The sequence below is a fragment of the Malaya genurostris genome, chromosome 2 (assembly GCF_030247185.1).
Source record: "Malaya genurostris strain Urasoe2022 chromosome 2, Malgen_1.1, whole genome shotgun sequence".
Classification (NCBI taxonomy): domain Eukaryota; kingdom Metazoa; phylum Arthropoda; class Insecta; order Diptera; family Culicidae; genus Malaya; species Malaya genurostris.
The window spans coordinates 252741384-252763617 of record NC_080571.1 but is presented as its reverse complement, the minus strand read 5'-3'; the positions used below and the strand labels follow the sequence as shown (position 1 = coordinate 252763617).

Here is a 22234-nt window from a genome sequence, read left to right as displayed (position 1 = left end):
CCTTTTTTCGGTGCTTTCGGAACTGATAAAGTCAACTGGCCTCTCCCGAAACGAAATCCTGGGTACGGGCCTGGTGTGGTGCACTCCGAATTCTTTCCGATCGGCTAAACTGTCAACAAAGAATACTATTCAAGTGTTATGCGTCATTTGTACGAAGCTACTCGTAAGCTAGAGGCCGGAATTATGGGATACAAACTGCATTGATTCTTCGTGGTTTTTTCGCCGAAAATTCATCCAATATCGTTCCGCCACCACCATATTCGCCTGATTTAGCTCCGCGTGACTTCTGACTATTCAGAAAATTCAATCGACCGCTTCGGAGAAACCGTTTTAAGTTAATTGAAGACATCCAAGGTGAATTGCAACGCGCATTGAAGGCTATTCCGGATTGGGAAAAATTTTTTGGTAATAGTGTATTGGGGGGACGAAATAGATTTGGAAGAATATATTAATGAATTTTGAAATTTTGAACACAGTCTTACTATTTTTTGCCCACAGTAGTGCATACAATAAACAATTTTCCCTGAAGCGAAACAGTGAAAGTAACCTATCATCGATCGCAACCGTTTGGCGTCGGTTTGCCTTAAGCAAATCGTTCATTGAAAACTTCAAAAATAACAACAATTACATTACAATTTGATTACTTTTATATGGCTTTTTTCTTCAACTACAATTTTATTCATCAGTGTATGCTCCTTGTAGAGCAATACAATTGTTCGAACGGCGTTCCAAACATTTCTACATCACTTTTCTACCTTGCAAGTCTCCTTTGCTGCAAGCTTTTTTTTAAATCTGAGAACAGAAAGTATTCGCTGAGGGCTAAATCTGGTAAATATGATGGTCGCGGTAGCAATTCGGATTTCAATTCACGGATAAATTCAGTAACGATCGACTTGTGAGATGATGCATTTGATCAGCGGCATTCAGTTCGACTCACTTCGTCGAGATCACAAAATGTCTGTGTGTGTATGTATGTTTATGTGAGAAATAAAGTCACTCAATTTTCTCAGAGATGGCTGAACCGATTTTCACGAACTCAGAGTCCAATGAAAGCCCTTTTGGCCCACACAAAATTCCTGAATTTTATTTGGATCCGGCTTCCGGTTTCGAAATTAAAAGAAAATATGTGCATATTTAGTGAAGAAAAGTTCCAAAATCGAAAATCACTTCAATTTCTCAGCAACAGTTAAACCGATTTTTTTGACGAAACATTCAAATCGTCATTCAAAATGACGATGCAAAACTGGTATGAGGTACGGAAGAAAAAAACACCACCGACTTTGATCCGTTTGCAGTGTGCTTTGTTCAATTTCGTATAGCAAGCATGGTCTATATCGATTATAAAAAATTCATTGATTTTCCATTAAAAGCGTGAAAAGCTTTTGAAAAAAATTGTCTGAATGTAATTCTTGTAGCCAGCATAGGGTTTATTTGAAAAAAACTGCAAGGTTCAGCCCCATGAGGTTGTTCGAGCCATTGATGTGGAACAAGGCAGCCAAAATTTCTAATGATTTTCAATTAATCGTGACACTTTTGAATGCGCAAATGCACGAGAGTCTGCTTAGTCTTTATTATGAACCAACACAGAACACGCGAACCCAGAATATAGACTATATTTGTCATGATTTGTATTTGTTTTTTAGCCAACGAAATTACATCTATAGCGAAACCTTTGCAATTATATGTTTATACAAGCTTGCGATACAGATATCGATATTTAAGCATCTTTTCGTCAAGCTTGTGTTCAAGTATTGTATGCAAGTAGTTATTTTTATAGCGTTTCTTTACCATTACTACCAATCTGTGATTTCGGTTGAAGCGATAAACTTTTTCTCATTATGAATCGAGTTCATCTTATATAAATAAGAAATTAATCTTATGCACTCAAAATTTACCCTGGGGTAGTTGTCAATTTCTCAGGCGAAACAACATAACATGGGATTTCATTCAATCTTTCATGACACAAGATCAGAGCATAGCAATTAAAGTTTCAAATCGTTTTATGGCACTTTTTGTCTTGCTGTTTAGCAACAACCTACCTCTAGCAAGCTACGTGTAGGACTGAAACATTAGCTATAATTTTGCTTATATTTATAGCTTCGCGTGCTTCCAACAGCTTCGCTTTTGCATCGATTGACCAATCAGAGCGCTACTTTCCCTTTGATATATCGCTTACTCCTTCAAAACCGTCGACTATGGCAGGGAAATCCGGTATGCTGGAGATTTTTTGCAGACAAAATAGGACACTGCTAGCTATTAATCAACATTTCAATGATATAAAATTAAAAATACATGGCTATGAACATTCAAATCAATACTTATAGTTTCCTTATATTACATTTTGGTGGGGAAAGGGTTCCAATCAGCTTTTTACAGCCCTGTCCGAAATGTATTGCCCTCCCCGTTAATTTGTATCAGGCCGAATTAGCGCATGCGCGCCATATAAACGCCTCTTTCAATATGAGGAAATTACATTGTTACCCAGCAGTTTCTATTATTTCTTCATGTTGGTTTTCTTACCTTTGTTCATAGTTTGTATTCTGTTTTACCTTAATTCCAGTGTTCTATTCAGCTGTGATTCGTGTCTTTTGTTGTCATTTTTCACTCCGTACTTTTGCTGGCATGTTATGTTGCTTCCTTAAATGTAAAAGTTAGTTGTATGCAATGGTGTTTATATTCTTACCAATAATCCTTTCTAATTCTTTCAGCATTTTCGTATTTCTTGTTCCTCATCCAGTCATCCGTTTCCAAAAAAAAAAAAAAAAAATTGTGTTTCATTGATCTTTGTAGAGCAGCTCATCATGGTTTGACGGATAAGAACTGAGGACATGCGTTTTTATTTAAATGATAATAACACTTGGGTTTAATAGTATTGCTACAGCATGTTCACATTTCGTTATCTTCGGTTGATTCTTGACAGTATATTACCATCCGCTCAGGCACTTTTGAACATCTGGTACACTGACTCGCAATCGAAATGTGTCACAACCAATTTGATACAACACACCCGAGGGAACGGTATAATGTATGTTGTACACACAAAAACACATACATACACACAGGCACATACGCATACACACATGCATACATACCTACATGTATTCCACAAGCAAGCATCACAACATTGAGTTACTATTTCTATTCTAATAGATTCTAACTAAAATTTGTGTGCCAATAGTCATCTCATTAGTAGAGTCACCATGTTATTTTACCGATTACTCGACTTTCAATAAATTTATTGAGATAAAATCGAATACAAAATCTTTGCCTCGTCTGTAAGAAGCAATGGAACATAAAAGTAGTTCAGAAATGATTCAATACTGCTGTTTTAACGAACAAAAAAAATGCTCCAGATTTCATGTTATTCTTGAAATTAATCTATCAAACAGAGATAACAGATCTCACTCTAACTAATGGTTTTCGTACATGAAATGACTAATGGATTTGAGATGAATGGGGGTACCGTTACCCAATTTCTATCTCTTCTATTGGTCGATCGTTAGTCCTGAGCTGAAACGGTGGCCTTTATTACCGTTCTTGCATGCACTCACTCTTACATTTCATTCACACATCATCTCACCCATCAGGTCCCAAACGATACATCCTCACAATATAAACTGGATGAACATCGTTTGACAGCTATCAGTGGTTTGCTCATTGGTTCGGTCATTATTATTTTATTATATTCTACAATATTCTATTTCATTCCACAGTATTCCATGGTACACAAACCACCAATAAACGTCAAAGATGGATTCGATTTACCGTTCATTTATTGTCATCGTGTGAAACCCAATTGGGATACGTTTACTCTACTTAATTTTCACTTCACACTGGTAATAAGGGCCGGTAGTATGAAAATAAAACATAAAAAAGAGCTCAGTTAAGCCCTTCCGGCCTCTCCAACCCCGGATGTTGGAGCGTAATGCAATCAACATCTTATTCAAGTCGTTCCATATATTATTCATTTAATTCAATTATGAAACTAAAAACTGTAACGCATATCTTTATCAAATAGTAACGCTAATTGATTGTATGTGATGATGTTTGCAATACCGTCAAGCCCACCAACCAAAGGGAGGGGCTATGAACATTCAAATCAATACGTAGAAATATTTCCAATCAAATGGTGACATGATATTAATAATTGATACAAAATTGACTGAGCTGTAATTATTCAAAACCTGACCACATTTCTACGTGTATTTTTCTTGAGTTTCTAGTTTGCACCACTATATAGAAAACAAAAATGTGTTCCACATTAAAAAAAAACAAATCATATAATCGCATTATTTTTTCAAATAATAGTGATAGATCACAAAAACAATCATTTTTCAGAGCTATTTTTGAAAACACTAGGAAAATCTTCCGAATTTTTCAGGCATTTTTGCCCTGCAAATAGATAAAAGTTTTTCAAAGGGCTGTATGTTTTTGGTATGGCAAATTTTTCAAGATTTTCATCGAGAATTTCCTAAAGCCAACCGCGCACATGGTAATTATGTGATGGCCTTAAGGACTATAAATATTCACAACAGAGTAATAAGAATTGTCACCAACACATTCAGTGATGGGCAACACTCATACACAATGCAGTAATAAAAGTATTGACGTGGAGTACCTTAAAAGAGTAACGCATGTAAGGGCTACAATTTACAAAAATGTACCGCATCTATAACACATATACTTTTCGAAAAAGTAACGCATGGAACACTCATTACAAACAAAAAAGTAATGTATGTAACAATTCGTAACACCTATAACTTGCAAAAACAAACGCATATAACGCTTATAATTTACAACAAAAAAAAAAGGATGTAGCGCCTCATAACATAAAAAAATTAACGCATGTAACGTTTCGTAACACCTATAGCTTACAAAAAAGTAACGCACGTAACGCTTCGTAACACCTATTACTTGCAAAAAAATAAGGCCTATAACTTACGTAACGCCTAGAACTTACTGAAAAGTGACCCATGTAACGCTTATAACTATCGAAAAAGTAACACAAGTAACGGTTCGTAACATCTCTAACTTACATAAAGGAAACGCATGTGCTCATAATTTACAGAAAAGTAACGCATGCAACACCTCATATCTTCGAAATGTAATAATGCCTATAACTTATAAAAAAGTAACACTTCATAATAGCTATGACTTACGAAAAAGTAACGCATGTAATGCTTCGTAACGCCTACAATTTGCGAAAAAGTAACACCTATAACTTACGGAAAAGTGGCGCATGTAATGGCTGGTAACGCCTGTAACTTACAAAAAAGTAACGAATGTAACGCCTTATTCCAAAGATAGTAACGCATGTAACATCTATAACGCACAAAAAGTAACGCTTCGTAAACACTAAGATATACCGAAAAGTAACGCATGTAGCAAATTATAACACATTTAATTAAAAAAATAACGTAAATTACAAAAACAATATGTAACACATGTAACTCCTCATAACTGACAAATAGTAATGCATGTAACGTTCGTAACGCCGACAACTCAGGAAAAAGTAAGACATGTAACGCTTCGGAACACCTATAACTTAAAAAAAAGTAATGCGGGTGTCGATAATAATACTGAATGTTTTCATTTATTGTGAATAAAAAAATTTACTTATTTCCACCCCTGGTTTATAGTATACACTAAGGCCTTTTTATGCGGTTTATTATGCGACTTTTTTATGCGAATTTTCAGAGTTATGCGGTTTTTTTAATGCGAAGTTTTAGAGTTATGCGGTTTTTTTATGCGAAGTTTCAGAGTTATGCGGTTTTTTATGCAAAGTTTCAGAGTTATGCGATTTTTTTATGCGAATTTTCAGGGTTATGCGGTTTTTTTTGTCATGCGTTTTGTCGTGAATACGACCTACTTTACTATGGGGTGCCTTTTCAAAATTTACCCTCTGAGAGAGTGATAAGTTTTTGATCGTTAATATTTCTTGTTGTATCTAACGAATCAACATAATTTTTGCTACACGCCATCGGAAATATGATCACAATTTTATGATAAAATTATCAGTTGTGTGACATAATATCAAATAATTCAAAATTAAACTTTTCTGAAATGTTTGGTATAAACGAGTATCAAAGAGGATAATTGATAAGGCTCGTTTGCCTTTCTCGTATTTTGAAAGCTCATATCTCAGTTATCTGTGAAAGAATTTATATAATCTAACTACCAATAGAATCGAAATTTACTATTGAAATTGAAGTACACTATTGAAAAACCTGTCTCATGTGACCCATGTCAACACCAGCCAATCAGAACACGTTCTGAGGAAGAGAACAAAATATCTGCTGCTGTACAACAAATCGTTAGAGAAAATGTTCCGAACAAAGTTTAATATCGTAGTGAATTCCACAATTTGGTCCTTCTGAATGGCAGGAATGAGTCCCGTACAGCATCCGGATAGTTTCTTTCAATGAAATGCAAATCCGAAATGAAATAATCAACATTAAAATTCTGTATGCGGCTATTTTTATAGCCGTTAGGACCGCCCATTAGTGAAAAAGCTACAAACGAAATCACGTAAAATGAAAGCTCTTAACAAAAATTGGATCAGTTTGGATTCTATCGCCACTGCGAGCAGATGTATTTTGTGTCGTTTGCAAAGCTAGTTTCGTCTCTGACAAGAGCGATTACGTCACAGCTGCCAGTAATTTGCATTGATGAAAAAACAACGGTGGAGAGCATTACACAAAATCAGGCTCAAAAGTTTTCTAAAGAACTATTAGAATTTGTTGTCCGCAAATCAAAGGTAAATATCCTCAGTTTAGTGAAAATCTAGAACAGCTTGGTTAGATTTGTGCACTTTTCGCTGTGTGAAATTCACAGTAATCGAGATCAAGTGAAGCCTTCTTTGTTTTTGCGAAAAATGTCCCAGAGTTTAATGTCGTAGAGAATTACGCAATTTAACCCTTCTGAATGCTTGAAAAGAATCCCTAAAGCATACTGATAGTTTCGTTCAATAAATTAGGCCTATTGTATCATTGATCAACCCAGCGAATTAATGTTTTCTTTATTGGAAGATTATAATCGGTTGTAAACGCTACACCTACACCAACCATATCAGTATCGCACCCACGTACAACAGTTCAACCTGGAATGACGGAAGTCAGCGGCATCCATCGGAATTCGAATTCAACTCATCACTCTCCATCACGAACGCTTTCATAAAAGATTCTTTTCAGAGCCACCATTATTTTATTATAAAGAACTATACTGGTTATTTCATAATATTTGTGTTTCAGAATGTTAAATGTAACTAATCTGTACTTTAGTTTAGGTGCATCGCTTCAAATTCTACATACAATTTCATACAATTGATCAACTAATTGATATTCGAAAATGTTAAGGAACATGTCAGTTGTTTTCATATTCACGACATCCAGTTATGTCTCTAACCTTACCCACCCGCCTTTTTTTATGCGGTACGTAAACTCGCATAAAAAAAGACTTCAGTGTAAATTTTTTGCAGTATTGGTAATGTTCTATCCGAATAAAAATCAATATTTGTATACAATTTTTTTCGGAAAAAACATTGCAAAAGCAATAGGAAAAACGTGTTTAATCCACCTAGCAGTGAGATGATACCTTTTTTTACCAATCTGCATGTGTTTTTTGCATGAATATTCTTCGGTGTTTAAGTTTTCATGACATTATTTTAATGACCGTCGTTTTAAGCGACAATTTGAGATTTTAATCACTCATTACTCTGTAATGTCGAAACTGCAAATCGGATCGAATTTAAATCTAGAAGTGTGATAATCGATTAAAGATGCCATGATATGTAAGTTCCACTTTAGAGTTTATGGTAATTTAAGGTACTTCCAGAGCCGGTATTCAGGAACCAGAATAACCCAAACCGATTCGTATGGCCATAAAACGAATACATTACAACAGTTTTGAGTTCAACTTTGAAGCTCAATTCCATCTTCTATATCGGTTTGAATTTTAAAAATTCATCATGATGTAATTCGAGAACCGGAAGTCATAATTGGATAAAATTAATTAATTTTTGTATGTATGTATAAAATTAGTTAATTTTGTATATAAGTTTATTTTAATTTGAATTTTTGTTTCTGATATTTGATTAGGCTTTTTTGAGAAAACGATTGAGCTTTGAGAAACGATTTTATACTGGAACCGGAATTCTAAAATCGGTATGGCCGAAGTCAGATAAATTCACCTGAATAGCTGTATAGTTTACATTTGTTTCAAAATATTTGAAAATCAGTGAAGACATCTTTGAGAAATCATAGCACGAATTAAATTTTTAGGTGCCTTCTGAATCGACAAAAAGTTAATTTTTTTATCGGCTATCCAAATCTGCTAACCCGATAAACCTGATTAATTTATGTGGAATAGACATTTTTATACCAATCACCCTGTATCTCCGAAACCGGATGTTGGATCTGGCTGAAGAGCAAAATGTTTTATAAAATCTTGAAACTTTTCATTTGAATCTTAGATGATTCTTAGAATTCATTTGAATCTTAGATCGGTTCAGCCATCTACGAGTAGAATGAGTTACACAATTTTGATTTCGTTTCATATATCATCCTGTAGTTCCGGAACCAGAGGTCGGAACCAAACATAATTCAGGAACTTTGTTTGGGAGCATACGACTTTTCGTATGAATCTGAATTTGTAGAAAAGAAATTTTCCGAGAAAATTGAGTGAAATTATTTGTCACACACGCATTTGCTGATCTCGACGAACTGATTCGAATGGTATATGGATGTTATGTTCTTCCAGCATTTATTGCTGTATGTAGTTGAAAACAATATAATTAAAAAAAATCTGCCATCATCTGGTTTATATATGTCATATTCGAACGATTATGTTGCCAAAAACGAGCCGTGCTAAAATCGGTCCGAGGCTAAATGTCATGGAAAAGGATGCTGTACACAGTCTTTTTGGTACTTAGAAACAATTGTATGTAACAGAATAAAAAATCGTGTTTTCCGTTGCTCCCAAGCATTGCTTTGTCATACAGCGCTCAAAACTCCTACTGCTGGAATAGGGGGAGAAGTAGTTTACACAAAAATTTCGTTATCTCCGTTAAAAATGGACGGATTTTAACAATCTATGGCTTGTTGGATAGGTATTATCGTGCGGAATCTAAGTCTGAAAACATATTCTGTTTTCAAGGTCAATTGTGACAGATACTGTCAAAAAACTGAAAATTTTGACATAAAACTTCGTATAACTCAAAAAGTAAACATCCGATCTCAAAACCATTCAATAGCGTTTTGGGTGACGGGGAGACCTTTCATTTGCAACTAGTTTGATCAAAATCGGCCCAGCCATCTCTGAGATCTCGACCTCTTAGTTGACAACACACATACAGACACACACACATACACACACACACACACACACACACACACACACACACACACACACACACACACAGACATTTGCTCAGTTCGTCGAGCTGAATCGATTGGTATATGTCATTCGGCCCTCCGGGCCTCAGAAAAATTTTCGAAAGTTTGAGCGAATTCTATACCTATTTTTTATATATATAAAAAAAGGTAAAAACACCTGAAAATTTGGAATCAATCGATTCTTTAGTTTTTGAGATATCATGTCCACCGCAATTTCGCAGGCGTTTTGCGACAGGGGGCGTAAAATATTCAATCTTCCACATATAACGATAAAAAATGTTTTCAAACATGACAAAACATGTACCATTCGATTCTTTGAATTCATTGAAATAATAACATTTTCCTACTTCCTAGAGTAATCAAAAGATTAAGAATCTTCTCTAGAGCTGGAAGGTATGTAACCCCTTAAGCAACATTATAACTGCACTCAGAGATGGCATTTCACCAGAGATATACACGCTAGAGTCAGAGTTCTGCCACACCGATGATGAAAAAAACGAAGCACCGCACAAAGAGGAAAGCGCACTTCTTCTCAGTGTCGAATAGACAGCATTTGAGTGTGTGCTTGTGGTTAAAGCAGCTGGCGCGAGTGAAACACATTCTCTTCGCATGAATCGCTCACACGCGCTCTCGTCTAAATACACCCAAGTGACCACTGGCGCGTGATGCTGAGCGAACACTTCTGTGAACTTCAATTAATAGAGAGTAGATCTGGCCTTGCTATGAAAAATTTGCAAGGAAAACCGAAAATTTTACGATAAATTGTTTTATTTTGCTGATTTTGCGTGTCCACGCTTCATCTACGAAAACCATACAGCAGAGTGCTCACCGGCGTGTACACCTCTGTGAAAGTATCTGCATCCACCTCAGAGAATTTATTGGCTAATGCTCTAGCACTTTGGTGCGATTCAGTGGAAGAGGTAAAAGGAAATAAACCAACGCACTCATGATGTGTGCACACTCTATACAACAATGGTGTATAAATGTGAAAGAGAAGAGCTCTCGTTGAAGTTGTCAGTGCGAGGGGAGAAATTTTGCTTGCTCTTCGTCACACAGAGGAGATAGATATCTCTGACTGCACTCTGAAGCAATATTTTCAGCCGTAGTAGACGAAAATTGGAAATTGCGCTGCGTTCTTCGAATTTTGATTTATGAGGTTTTGATGGATGCTAACATCAACTAAGCGATAATCTTAATCATATTAGACTATTGAAACAATCACAAGGTTGTGTACAAGACACGATCGAATGAAGTAATTCAAATTATATTAATGGTAGAGGTCACGAATAATATTTCTACTGATTTGTAAAACAACTCTAGATTAAATGTTTATTATTTTGGATATTGTATGCGTTCTTATGAAGAACTATTTATAGTATTCCCTATACTTTCGTTGTGTGTTATCATATTTGATTTTGGACTCATTATTTTCCTTTAGTTAGACCATTTTTTTTGTCTTTCGCCGGAGTTGATGCCGTGCTTTCATATTCACGCCAATCCGGTTATTTCTCTGACATTACCCACCAACCTTTTGAACTCTATTTTTTTATTTTGAATACTCATTTTTATTGCTAATTATTTTATAATTTATGTTTTCATAATGTTGTCTTGCCTCTCTCGTATAGAAAGATCACTCGGAAAACAGACCAGATTTCTGGTCATATGTCATTCAACTCAGTTTATCGAATTGAGCAATGACACTGTATTGTGTGCCAAATAATCATTTAGTTTTCACAGATAGACCTCCCAGAGGTTTCTATTTAGCTTTGTAGAGAGTCAACTTCCGGTTCCGGAATTATAGAGTGATAAGTGGTAAAATTTTAAATCTGCCATTTAAAACGACGAAGCACGATACGGAAAGTCTAGAGGCCAGGACACAAAAACAGTATAATGTGTAGGACTTGTTAGTTGATAACCATTCAAACTTATTTCAGTTATGCCGTTTTCCAGTACTGGAAGCACCAGTAGAAACGATTAAAACCTTCAAAATAGAACTCACATCGATTTCTTAGAAAAGATTGAACAAAGTTACATTCAAATAAAAGGACTTATGGCCCGAATTTCGGTCTGCGATCTCAAAACTATGTTTATGCCTAAACAAAAACAAAATACTCAGTGGCGTCTCGTGACAAAATTTACGGGTTGTGCACTGCTTATGTGGTATCAAGGGTGGCAAAAACTAGCTCATGAGGCTTCAATAACTTCACCAATAAATCCGCTTCGAAGTTGCAACTGAGACACCAATTTGTTTTCAACTACCATAAGCATAAGTCTCCTAACGGTGTGCATACAAATTCTCACAAAGCCAAACGTGACCAGAGCGAACAACAAATCTCAAATCTGAGTTGGAGTAATTCGTCCTCTTCTTGAATCTGTGTAGCAACTCATGTGCACTGAAATATACTAACACAACGACAAGAGATACTTGAAATTTAAAGTTGGATCATATGAAATGTGTGTAAATACATGCTATTTCGGTGCACATGGCAAAGTGCTCGTTCATTATTTTTTATTGGTACCATGCAACCTGCTTTTATCCAATATATAAATTTAAAATCCTTGACTCAATTTGATCGGTTGTGTAGTGCACGAAGTGCACACGAGAACGAGACGCCACTGAAAATACTAAAGATTTCGGCATGAAAGTTGGGTCAATAGCAGCCCTACGCTAGCATGAAGCATTTCACGTGTATTCGTTGTATACCTATTACGGGTTTTTAGCATAGTTTTCATAAGAGATCACAATGATTCGTTATGACTGAAGTTCCATTTTTAACCATTTCAATGATAGATTAAAGCAGGACAGTGAATGACATTCTAGATTAAATGTGGACCGATGCGTGAAACTGATAAGTGGTCATTCCACAAGTTCATCCTCCTTGATGATCGAAAGCAAATTGTTGATTTGAAAAAAAAGAGACCGGAAACTTTAAGAAGTGAGGTCGGTTTTTCCCTGTATAACCATAAAATCGTTATCTTTTTTTTTGCTACGCCTTATCCCATTGCGTATTTTATATGTTCAAATAAATGGCACTCATTTTTCTACTTAAGAAGTCGATGACCGGAGACGCATTTGACTAGCAACAATTACACCAAAGACAAAATAAGTGTATAAAACAATGTAGTTATGAAATTCCGGGTCATGTCATTAAAAAACATTTTCGATCGTCAGAATTTCGTGATCTGTTTCTAAAGAAGTCCAGAACTTTTGCTTATTCAATAATTATTAAATAAAATACTGACGACAAAGTTGTAAAACTTGGCAACACAGTAAACCAACACTTACCAGAAACATCCAAGCTTTTCCTCGCAATGAAAATCCTTTGTTTTTTCTCGGTATTTTTCAGCCGACTCAGGTCCAAGCAAACAATAACCGACCAGGTTTGATTTTCAAGTCCCGAAAAAAATGTTACAAGTTGAAGGTCCAAAACAAAAACCCCCTTTTCGATCAGTCCGTCTCTCCCTCTCACAATTTCCGAACAAGCCGAAAACTAGCCTCACCACTTCACCACTTCTTCTATTACACGAGCGTTCGTACCGTCTACCGTATCCCGTGGCGTATCACGGAGAGCAGTTCCGGTACGGCGACTGCCGCACTGTTAGAGCTATATATCACTGGAGAACGAAAAAAAATCACTTCCTGCGGCCCGAAATCACCCGCACCACAAATCCGCGATTCAATTTTTCCACTCACTCAGTCTGTCGAATGTTTGTGTGTGCCGATTTTTAATCGCGACTATTTTCACTAGCAAAAAAAAGCCCGTCCGCACTCTCAAGGCCCTCCCCCCGTTTGTTGCGTTGCGTACCCACGGCCGCTTGCGCTTACTCCTTCGTGCTCTTGGGGTTCGTTCGTTCGCTCACTATCCGAAAAATTCCTTCTCTCGTCAGCAAAAATCTCGAAAAACTTTCCCACTTACAGAATTACACACAAGAACTACTGTTGAATTTCCACTTCCGGCTGATCCCGTGATGATCAGGGACAAAAACTAACACTGGCCCCGGAGGTACCTGGTTCATATGCACTAGTTAGAATGGTCAAATCGAGGACCTTTGGATTGCTTTCAATTGAAAAATCCGTTCACAGTCGCACCGATCCTAAATGAACAACACGCAAAGATCGCCATTTTATTTTCTTATTTTTTTCTTTCTTTCTTGCTAGGCCCCCTTACCACTGACCGTGACGATTTTTCCGTTTTTCATTACCCCTCATCAAACTTTTCACTCTGTCAAACACTCGCACGCCATGGTTCGAATCGCACGATTGACATTTTGCTAACAGTGTGCGTAACATAGTGACAGCTGTCATACGGCTGTTTGACATTGACATTTAATAACGTTAGACGTATCAGACGTTTCAATCTGAACAATTCCCAGTAAGATGTTCAATACTTCGACAACGAATATATTTGTTCTCATACAGCTCTCGTGTTGATCAATTTATTAAATCAAAGGCCAAGTATAGAGTCTAACAACACATCCAATAAATCACTCACCGCAGATCCTGTGTTTGGTTAAAATATCTAATGATTCAAAAACACTTTTTTTAAACGTGTTACTACACACACAAAAATAAAACTGTGTTGCTTAGAGTAGAAGACTTAACAAACGATTTTCGTTTAAGAAACAATAACCTTTTTTTAAACAATTCGTGTATGTTTTTTTGCATGAATAGGGTAACAGAGGTATTTTGGCCACTTCATATATTTTGGCCCACCTAACAAACTATATGGATTCAATCGATCTTAGGTAACCCATGATGCATCAGTTTGAAGCTAATCACATTAAATTACCTATTGCGGAAGGATTTTTCAAAGATATTAAAACATTTGGTGGATATTTTTACAAAGTGGGCCAAAATAAAATCGATCCAAAAGCGGGCCAAAATACCTCTGTTACCCTATTCTTCGGTATTTAATTCTCATGGCATTATTTTTAGAGGCGTGCAAAACAGCTCATTTTGGTGAACAGCTCCGAACCGATCAGCTCACCAAAGTGAATCGATTCGATGTATCAGCTCATCAGCTCTTTTAGTTTGAACTTAAGGTTAATTTTGTGCGCCGTTTTTTTTCATGCACCGGTTTTCTTTCATATGTATGATCGAAATTGAATCATTGATTTCCAATGATGCAATGAATGCAATGCGAATTAACTTATCTTTAATTGATGTCGACTAAATTGAATCTCTTATACCGTTTTCGTTTTTCAACCTAGACGCGGGCGACTCTGACTCCGATTAAAACGAACACGTGGTACGCGCCCTGAACAACAACTCATGAAAAAAATTAGAGGGTTGTATTCAAGACACGACCGAGCACAATAACATTAAAAATGAATCGTTTCTAGGGTCTTCATAATAAATACAAAAATAAAGATGATAATGATGATGATACACTAAACTTCACTACACTTCAAAGTTACTTGAAAGCTCAATTTTAGATACAAACAACCTAAAGATTTAAACCTGAACAAATGAAATTATTTTATTTTATGATGATAGTTTTCGAGAAACGTACAAACTTATTAATTTGATTTGATTTATATCCTTTATTTACCCCCAGTTTTAACCTAATAATGGTCGTTCACTGGGTGAACTTATTAATTTTATAAACAGTTAATCGATCCAAGAGAATGTTGTACCAGTAATCTCAGTAATGGTGTAATTTTATTAATCCTTCAAAATCGTCGATAATCTTCGGAAAGTGTCGGTAAATAATATGGTAACAATACGAGGAAGAAAACATGTGAAACAGTCCGCATAAAATATTTAGTTACTTACATTGATTTTCGCTTTGGCATATTAGGAATATACGGAACAGATACGCAACAAAATTCCGAAATTTTGTTCATTTTGTAACTTGATGTTATTAACACATGAATGAACATTGTGATAGTTACAACGCGTGTAGCCATCAGACGCTTATTGTTTTGAAGCAAATAATAATTGAACTGAAACTGGCGGTTAACCAAATTCTACGAGGGTTTCTATTCAAACGATACATGTAAAATCGCAGGTAAACTTACCTTGAGTTTATCTTTGATACTATATGATATTGCATCTAATTGTACTGTATATGTGAGCCTGTGGAACTCATTTATACTACTAAACCGAAGGGGCCGCTTTAAGATAAGTTTTAGAATTTAATTTTGAATCTTTTGAAGCGTTCAATTCCTGGTGGGACAGCAACTTGTTCAGTCACATTGTCACGTTTTGTTCGTATGGGAATGGAGATTTAAGTATGCAAATCGATCCGTTGACAAATTAAAACATTTTTAAGCTTACAATATTGAAGTTTTGAAATCATTTAAGTTAGGAAAATCCATTAACAAATCATCGAGGAACAAGCGCTGCAAATTAGACCCGAAAAATCTATCTCCAATAATTCTAAATTGGCCTGATAGTTACCAGAGAACCAAAATAAAATACTCAATTCAAACCAATTTTTCAATGGTATGCAATTGAAGTATTCAAATGACGTTATATCATAAGTTTAAGTTAAATGTTTCCGAATCGATTAGTTGTTGAATTAAATAAATTCATCAACAAATGACTGAGTTATAAGCGTTCAAAATTATGACAGAAAAATGTTACGCGATTAGTTTTGCATGTTTTAAATTGACACCCAGCCTCGGGAAGCGAAGTGTAAGGCATTTTTAATGGCAAAATCGACCAAAAATTTGCTAAATACAAGGGATATTTCAAAAGAATTTGTAACCACGCTGATTCGGTTCCTCAATAGCTAGATGATGAATAAGATACTCAAGCGAACACGGTCTTGCGCAGACAACAAGAAATTTCACCAACACATAATGCAAAAGCGACAATCCAGCAAGTGAACGCATATACAATCCAGTCATCAGCTCACTGGACGAGCTACTTATTTCATTCACAGTCAAACATCAACTAGGCAAAGAAATATTGTGCAGCCTATATTTATAGATTTCTCTTCATACTACGCATAACTATACGGTGTTTGTTATGCATGACGCAAAGCCTCCTATGCCGAACAAGAAGTTGACGTCATTTTGTACAACAGGGATTGGTGGATGAAAACATAGGTCGATTCCAACCATTTTTTCAATAGTATACTATTGAAATACTGAAACGACGTCGTCATACATGTTTAAGTTAAAAGTTTCCGAATCGATTGGTTGTTAAATTATAACAATCCATCAACAAATGACCTCGTTATTAACGTTCAAAATTATGACACAAAAAGGTTACGCGACTATTTTTGAAACTTTAAATTGACACCCGGCCCCATATAGTGAAGAGTAAGGCATTTTTAATGCCAAAAGAAAAAATAAACAAACTTGCATGGATGCGTGGTGCGACCCGAGAAAATTTTCAGAGCGAAACTACGCGATTGGAGTCCGATCTAGAGCGACCGCAGGTTGCTAAAACAAACATATCAAACGTTGTTTGGGCGACTCTGGGTCAGCTTTCGGACTGCTCTGATCAATAAACGAAAACGGTATTAAAGAGCCGAAGATCCGATCAGCTCGTAGCGTGTTCCCTTCGTCATAATGCAGTGAACTGGGTAGCAAATGAGTGAGCTAGTGAGCTGCGGTTCTTTTGAAAAGAGCTGTGAGCTGTCAGCTCACTTCAATGATTCGATTCACTGGAACAGCTCAGGAGCGAATTGCCCATCTCTAATTATTTTAATGACCGTCGTTTTAAGCGGCAGTTTGAGATTCTAATCACTCATTACCCTGTAACTTGGAAACTGAAAATCGGATCGAGTTTGAAGCTAAACGTGTGACAATCGATTGAACGTTTCATGAGATGTAGAAGTAAGTTGCTATTTATAGTTTTTCGTCATTATTTACGGTACTTCTAGAGCCGGTACTCAGGAACCAGCATAACCCAAAACGGTTCATACGACCGTAAATTAATATGGCGAACAAATTGCAATAGTTTTGAGTCTAACTTCTATATCGGTTTGAATTAAAAAAAACTCATCACCCTGTAATTCCAGAATCGGTAAAAATTACTAATTTAGTATGGGACCATAAGTCTTTCAATTTGAATTATTGTTTACGAAATTCGATTTGTTTTTTTTTTTTTTGAAAAAATGATTGAGCTTTGAGAAATCTGCAAACCCGATAAACCTGATTAATTTATGTGAAATGGACATTGTTATACTAATCAACCGGAAGTTGGATCTGACTAAAAAGCAAGACCTTTTATTTGAATCTTAGATGGTTCTTAGATTTCATTTGAATCTTTAATCGGTTCAGCCATCTACGAAAAAAATTAGTTACACTATTTTAATTTCGTTTCACATATCCTATAGTTCCGGAACCAGAAGTCGGATCCAAACATAATACAGGAACCTTAATTGGGAGCGTACGACTTTTCATATGAATTTGAGTTTGTAGAAAAAGGTTGAGTCGACGACACGACCTGCCACTCGTCTATCAAAACTGTATCGTAAATTTAACTACCCCTCAGTAACTGAAAATGTCAAATCGAAAACGCTAGTGAATTTTTTTAAACTGGCAGCACAAGTTAAGATATTTATTGATTTTGAATAACAGTCACCATAACCTTGGTTACTGCATATCGAAGACAAGATGAATGTAAACAAAATAAATTTCAGATCGGTTATTATATTACGGAACATTTTAATGGATTTACCTGACTCGAGCGGAATGTAGAAAATGAGGAGTATAATTATGTCTTTAATAAAGCCAAGTTCAAAATTCAGGTCTTGACTTGAAACCGTTGTGTGAGAAGGAAGACATGGAAATGACCGACAACGAGCTGAAGGAGGCTAGTGCTCTGCGGTACCGGTATAACGTACGGTAAAATGATTTCTTTGTGGAATTCCACTAGTAATCCTCGAATAGTGGCCAACAAGGTGAAATACTGTTTCCACTTCTGCGCAATCAACCGACACAAAACAATTTTGACACCGGTATATTACACCGAATCCTACTCCCCAGAAAAGCTAGCAGTTTAAGTGTACGGATTAGATTAATCGCTGGAAGCAGATCATTGTCCTCGTTCGTTGGTTTCATCCTTAGTTTCGATTAAATTCCGAAAATCGAGTTCATTCAAATGCATTTCTGCTTAATTTGAACAAAGTTTAACACTAATAGAACTATTCCACCGTTTTCAAAACATGTTTATTTGTTTTGGGGTTCCTTGGTAACTAGTCCATAGCAACTTAAACAGTGTTGCTAGAGAAGATTATTTTTATCATTTACAAGGGGTCGCTAGATTTGTGGTAACTGGCGGTGAATCGTTAGCGAACAGTTTTAATGCTGATTTTTCTTTGAAGTGCCTGGTCGTGTCATCGGTTGAGTCACCTCCAAGAAAATTGAGTGAAATATTTGCCACACGCATTTACTGATCTCGACGAACTGATTCGAATGGTATATGGGTGTTATGTTCTTCCAGCATTTATTGCTGTAAGTAGTTTAAACCAACATAATTATGGATTTTCTTTCAACTCGTAAATGCTGCCATCATCTGGTTTACATATGTCATATTCGAACGACTATGTTGTCATAAACGAACCGTGCTAAAAACGGTCCGAAGCAAAATGTCACGAAAAAGGATGCTATACACAGTATTTTTGGTACTTAGAAACAATTGTATGTAACAGTATAAATAATCGTATTTGACGTTGCTCCCAATCATTGCTTTGTCATACAATGCACAAAACTCCTTCTGCTGGAATAGGGGGAAAAGTCGCTTACACAAAAATGTCGATATCTCCGTTAAAAATAGACGGATTTTAACAATCTATGTATTGTTGGATAGCTATTACCGTGCGCAATCTAAGTCTGAAAGCATATTCTCTTTTCAAGGTCAAGTGTTGCAGATACTTTCAAAAAACTGAAAATTTTGACATAAAACTTTGTATAACTCAAAAAGCAAACATCCGATCTCAAAACAATTCAATAGCGTTCAGTGTGACGGGGAGACCTTTCATTTGCGACTAGTTTGATCAAAATCAGTCCAGCCATCTCTGAGATCTCGACCTCTTTGTTGACAACACACATACAGACCCACACACATACACACATTTGCTCAGTTCGTCGAGCTGAATCGATTGGTATAAGACTCAGAAAATTTTTCAAAAGTTTGAGCGAATTCTATACCTATTTTTTATATATATAAAAAAGGTAAAAATTGAAATAAAGTCGTCTGTTTTTTAAAGAAGGGCGAATATTACTAAAGTGAACAAATCGAGTTTCTCTTTCTTATGAATCAACGACAAATTCAATATTTTGTTTATAGAAATTTTGACTACAAAACTTTTAGTCTTTGTAATCCAACGAAGTATAACAGGCGAAACTGTCATTCCCTTTTTTTCGTAAGTTTCGTTCTCCGTGTTCTATACCAACAAACAGGGCGATACTTCAAATACTAGAAAGAAAGGGCGAAACTATTTTCTTGTCGTCATTTGAGATGGTTACCGAACTTTTTACTATTCGAAATAGTAAATGAGACGATAAAATTTCCCGCAGATTTATCTCAGTCGCCAAATTCAACCAATTTCACGAAACATGCGCGAAGGCGTAGTAAACAAATCGAAAAAGGGCGAAACTCTTTTTATGCTGATTTATTCCGTGGATATAGGGGAAAAGTAGACAAAATTACATACATTTTAAAGATAAACCAACAGTTCATCGATTTATCAAAAATTAGTCTGATAATATACGATATGTTAGATTCGCCCTTCTTTAAAAACCTGTTTTAATCCACCTAGTGGTGTAATGATGCCTTTCTCATATCAATCACACTATCAGATATAATACGGTGGTTTGTTTGACCGTCTACTCATAAAAACTATCAATTAAAGAAGTTTTGAGGTCGATTTAGAAAACTTTTTACGAGTTTTCACCCTTTTCAGTGATGGTATAAAATTTTTAACACACTTTACCCTATATTTCCGGATCCGGAAGTCGGATCCAGATGAAATTCAATAATTCCGTATGGGACCACAGGACCTTTCATTTGAACCTGTGATCGTGAAAATCGGTCCCGCCATCTATGAGAAAAGTTAGAACACATATTTTAATTTTTTTGCACATTTTACCCGTTAACTACGGAACTGAAAATCGAATCCAAATAAAATTCAGGAATTTTGTATGTATGACTACAAGACCTTTGAATTTGTTTGTGAGTATCGGTTCAGCCATCTCTGAACAAAAGTTAGTGCATTTATTTTCACAATTTTTTGTACATTTTACCCCATAATTCCGGAACCGGCGGTCGGATCCAAATAATATTCAGGAATTTTGTATGGCACCACAAGACCTTTCTTTTGAATCTAAGTTTGTAAAAATCGGTTCAATCATCTCCGAGAAAAGTTAGTGCAAACAAACGTTACATACACACATACGGACATACACACACAGACATTTTGCGTACTCGACGAACTCAGTCGAATGGTATATGACACTCGGCCCTCCGAGCCTTGGTTCAAAAGTCGGTTTTCACAGTGATTGCATAACCTTTCTATATGAGAAAGGCAAAAACAGCTGAAACGATTTCTGTATGAAAAACATATTCTCAAGTTAAAAAATTAATTTCTGGAAGTAAAAGTTTGCTTGTATAAGAAACATATATTCTCAATTTAAAAATATTTTATTTAATTGTCAGGTTATTTTAAAAATCGACTGTTTTTCAAAGAAAGGCGAATCTTACAAAAGTTAACAAATCGATCCTACAATTTTGCCTAGAAATTTTTATTCTACAAAAAATTCAATCTTAGTAATACAAAGAACTATAAGAGGTGAAACCAAATACAAATTATAACACGGAATGCTCCGATGAATTTTCGCGAACACATTTTTCGCTATGAGGTACACTGTCAGTGGAAACTGTCAGAGTGACGGTGTATCTTATTGAATTTTATATAAAACTGGCACCTCTGATGTCTAAAAAATGATTCACCATAGATACTGTTTATTATGCTTATAAAAAAAAATTTCAGGATCGTGGATAACTTTTAAGATAAAATTTCTTAAAGCTAGATTTAAAAAAGCTATAAAAATATATAAATTGGTTACATGTTTAGTGTTACAGATGTTCCGTTTATACGAATTTCGTGAAAACGTTATTTGTATTTTTTGTCAACGCATTCAAACACATAGACCAGTACATGGCATAACACATGGGCCATGCACAATTCTCTCTGTCTCTATTGTTGTTGGATACTGCTTTCTAATCAAAGTAACGAGCCCGGCAGGTGATATAACGCTCTACCCAAGTAACCATATGCATTATATAACTGTTTATTTACAACTCTATTTTTACATTGTTAATGTTTAATGACACTAATGCTATAAAGTGATGTACAATAATTTGCATTCAAAATGTAACTAAGCATTATCTTACAACAACCTTTCACCGTGCTACATATCGACATCCAGTGCTATATTTTGATGTAATTAAACTTGCATAATTAACTTGTATAGCTGCATTGAATGAATGTCTTGGTAGTGAACAGGGATGCCAGGTCATTTTTTCAAAAATCTGTTATCAAACCCAAAACCTGTCTGTGAAAATCTGTGACCGTTTTCCGGACCACAAAAGCAGTTCAAAATCAATTTGGTGAGCAAAAAAAACAGATCTCGCTACCCATTTTCCGTACCATCATAGCATCGAATCGAATTCAATTCAATGATAAAAAAAAACGGTCTCACTACCAACACGCTCTGTACCTTTTACCTTGCTAAACTGTGCTCTATTTCCAAAATCTGTGATTTATTGAAAAATCTGTGATCAGTTTCAAAAATCTGTGTCATTTTAAAAATCTGTGCAGAAAATTCAAATTCTGTGAAACACAGATTAATCTGTGAACCTGACATCCCTGGTAGTGAAG

The 22234-nt window shown here is 35.7% G+C and overlaps 1 protein-coding gene across 2 annotated transcripts in view; it reads right to left on the bottom strand.

The window, feature by feature from the left end:
* The window catches only part of LOC131429523 (AF4/FMR2 family member lilli), a 269359-nt gene extending 255790 nt beyond the window's left edge, over positions 1–13569 (bottom strand). The window contains exon 1 of one of the 2 annotated variants that reach the window (XM_058593693.1): positions 12679–13569. The gene's annotated coding sequence lies outside the window, so the exon portion shown is untranslated. The remainder of the gene's footprint in view (positions 1–12678) is intronic. The other variant, XM_058593694.1, reaches the window with a different exon arrangement.
* Positions 13570–22234: the final 8665 nt, after the last annotated feature.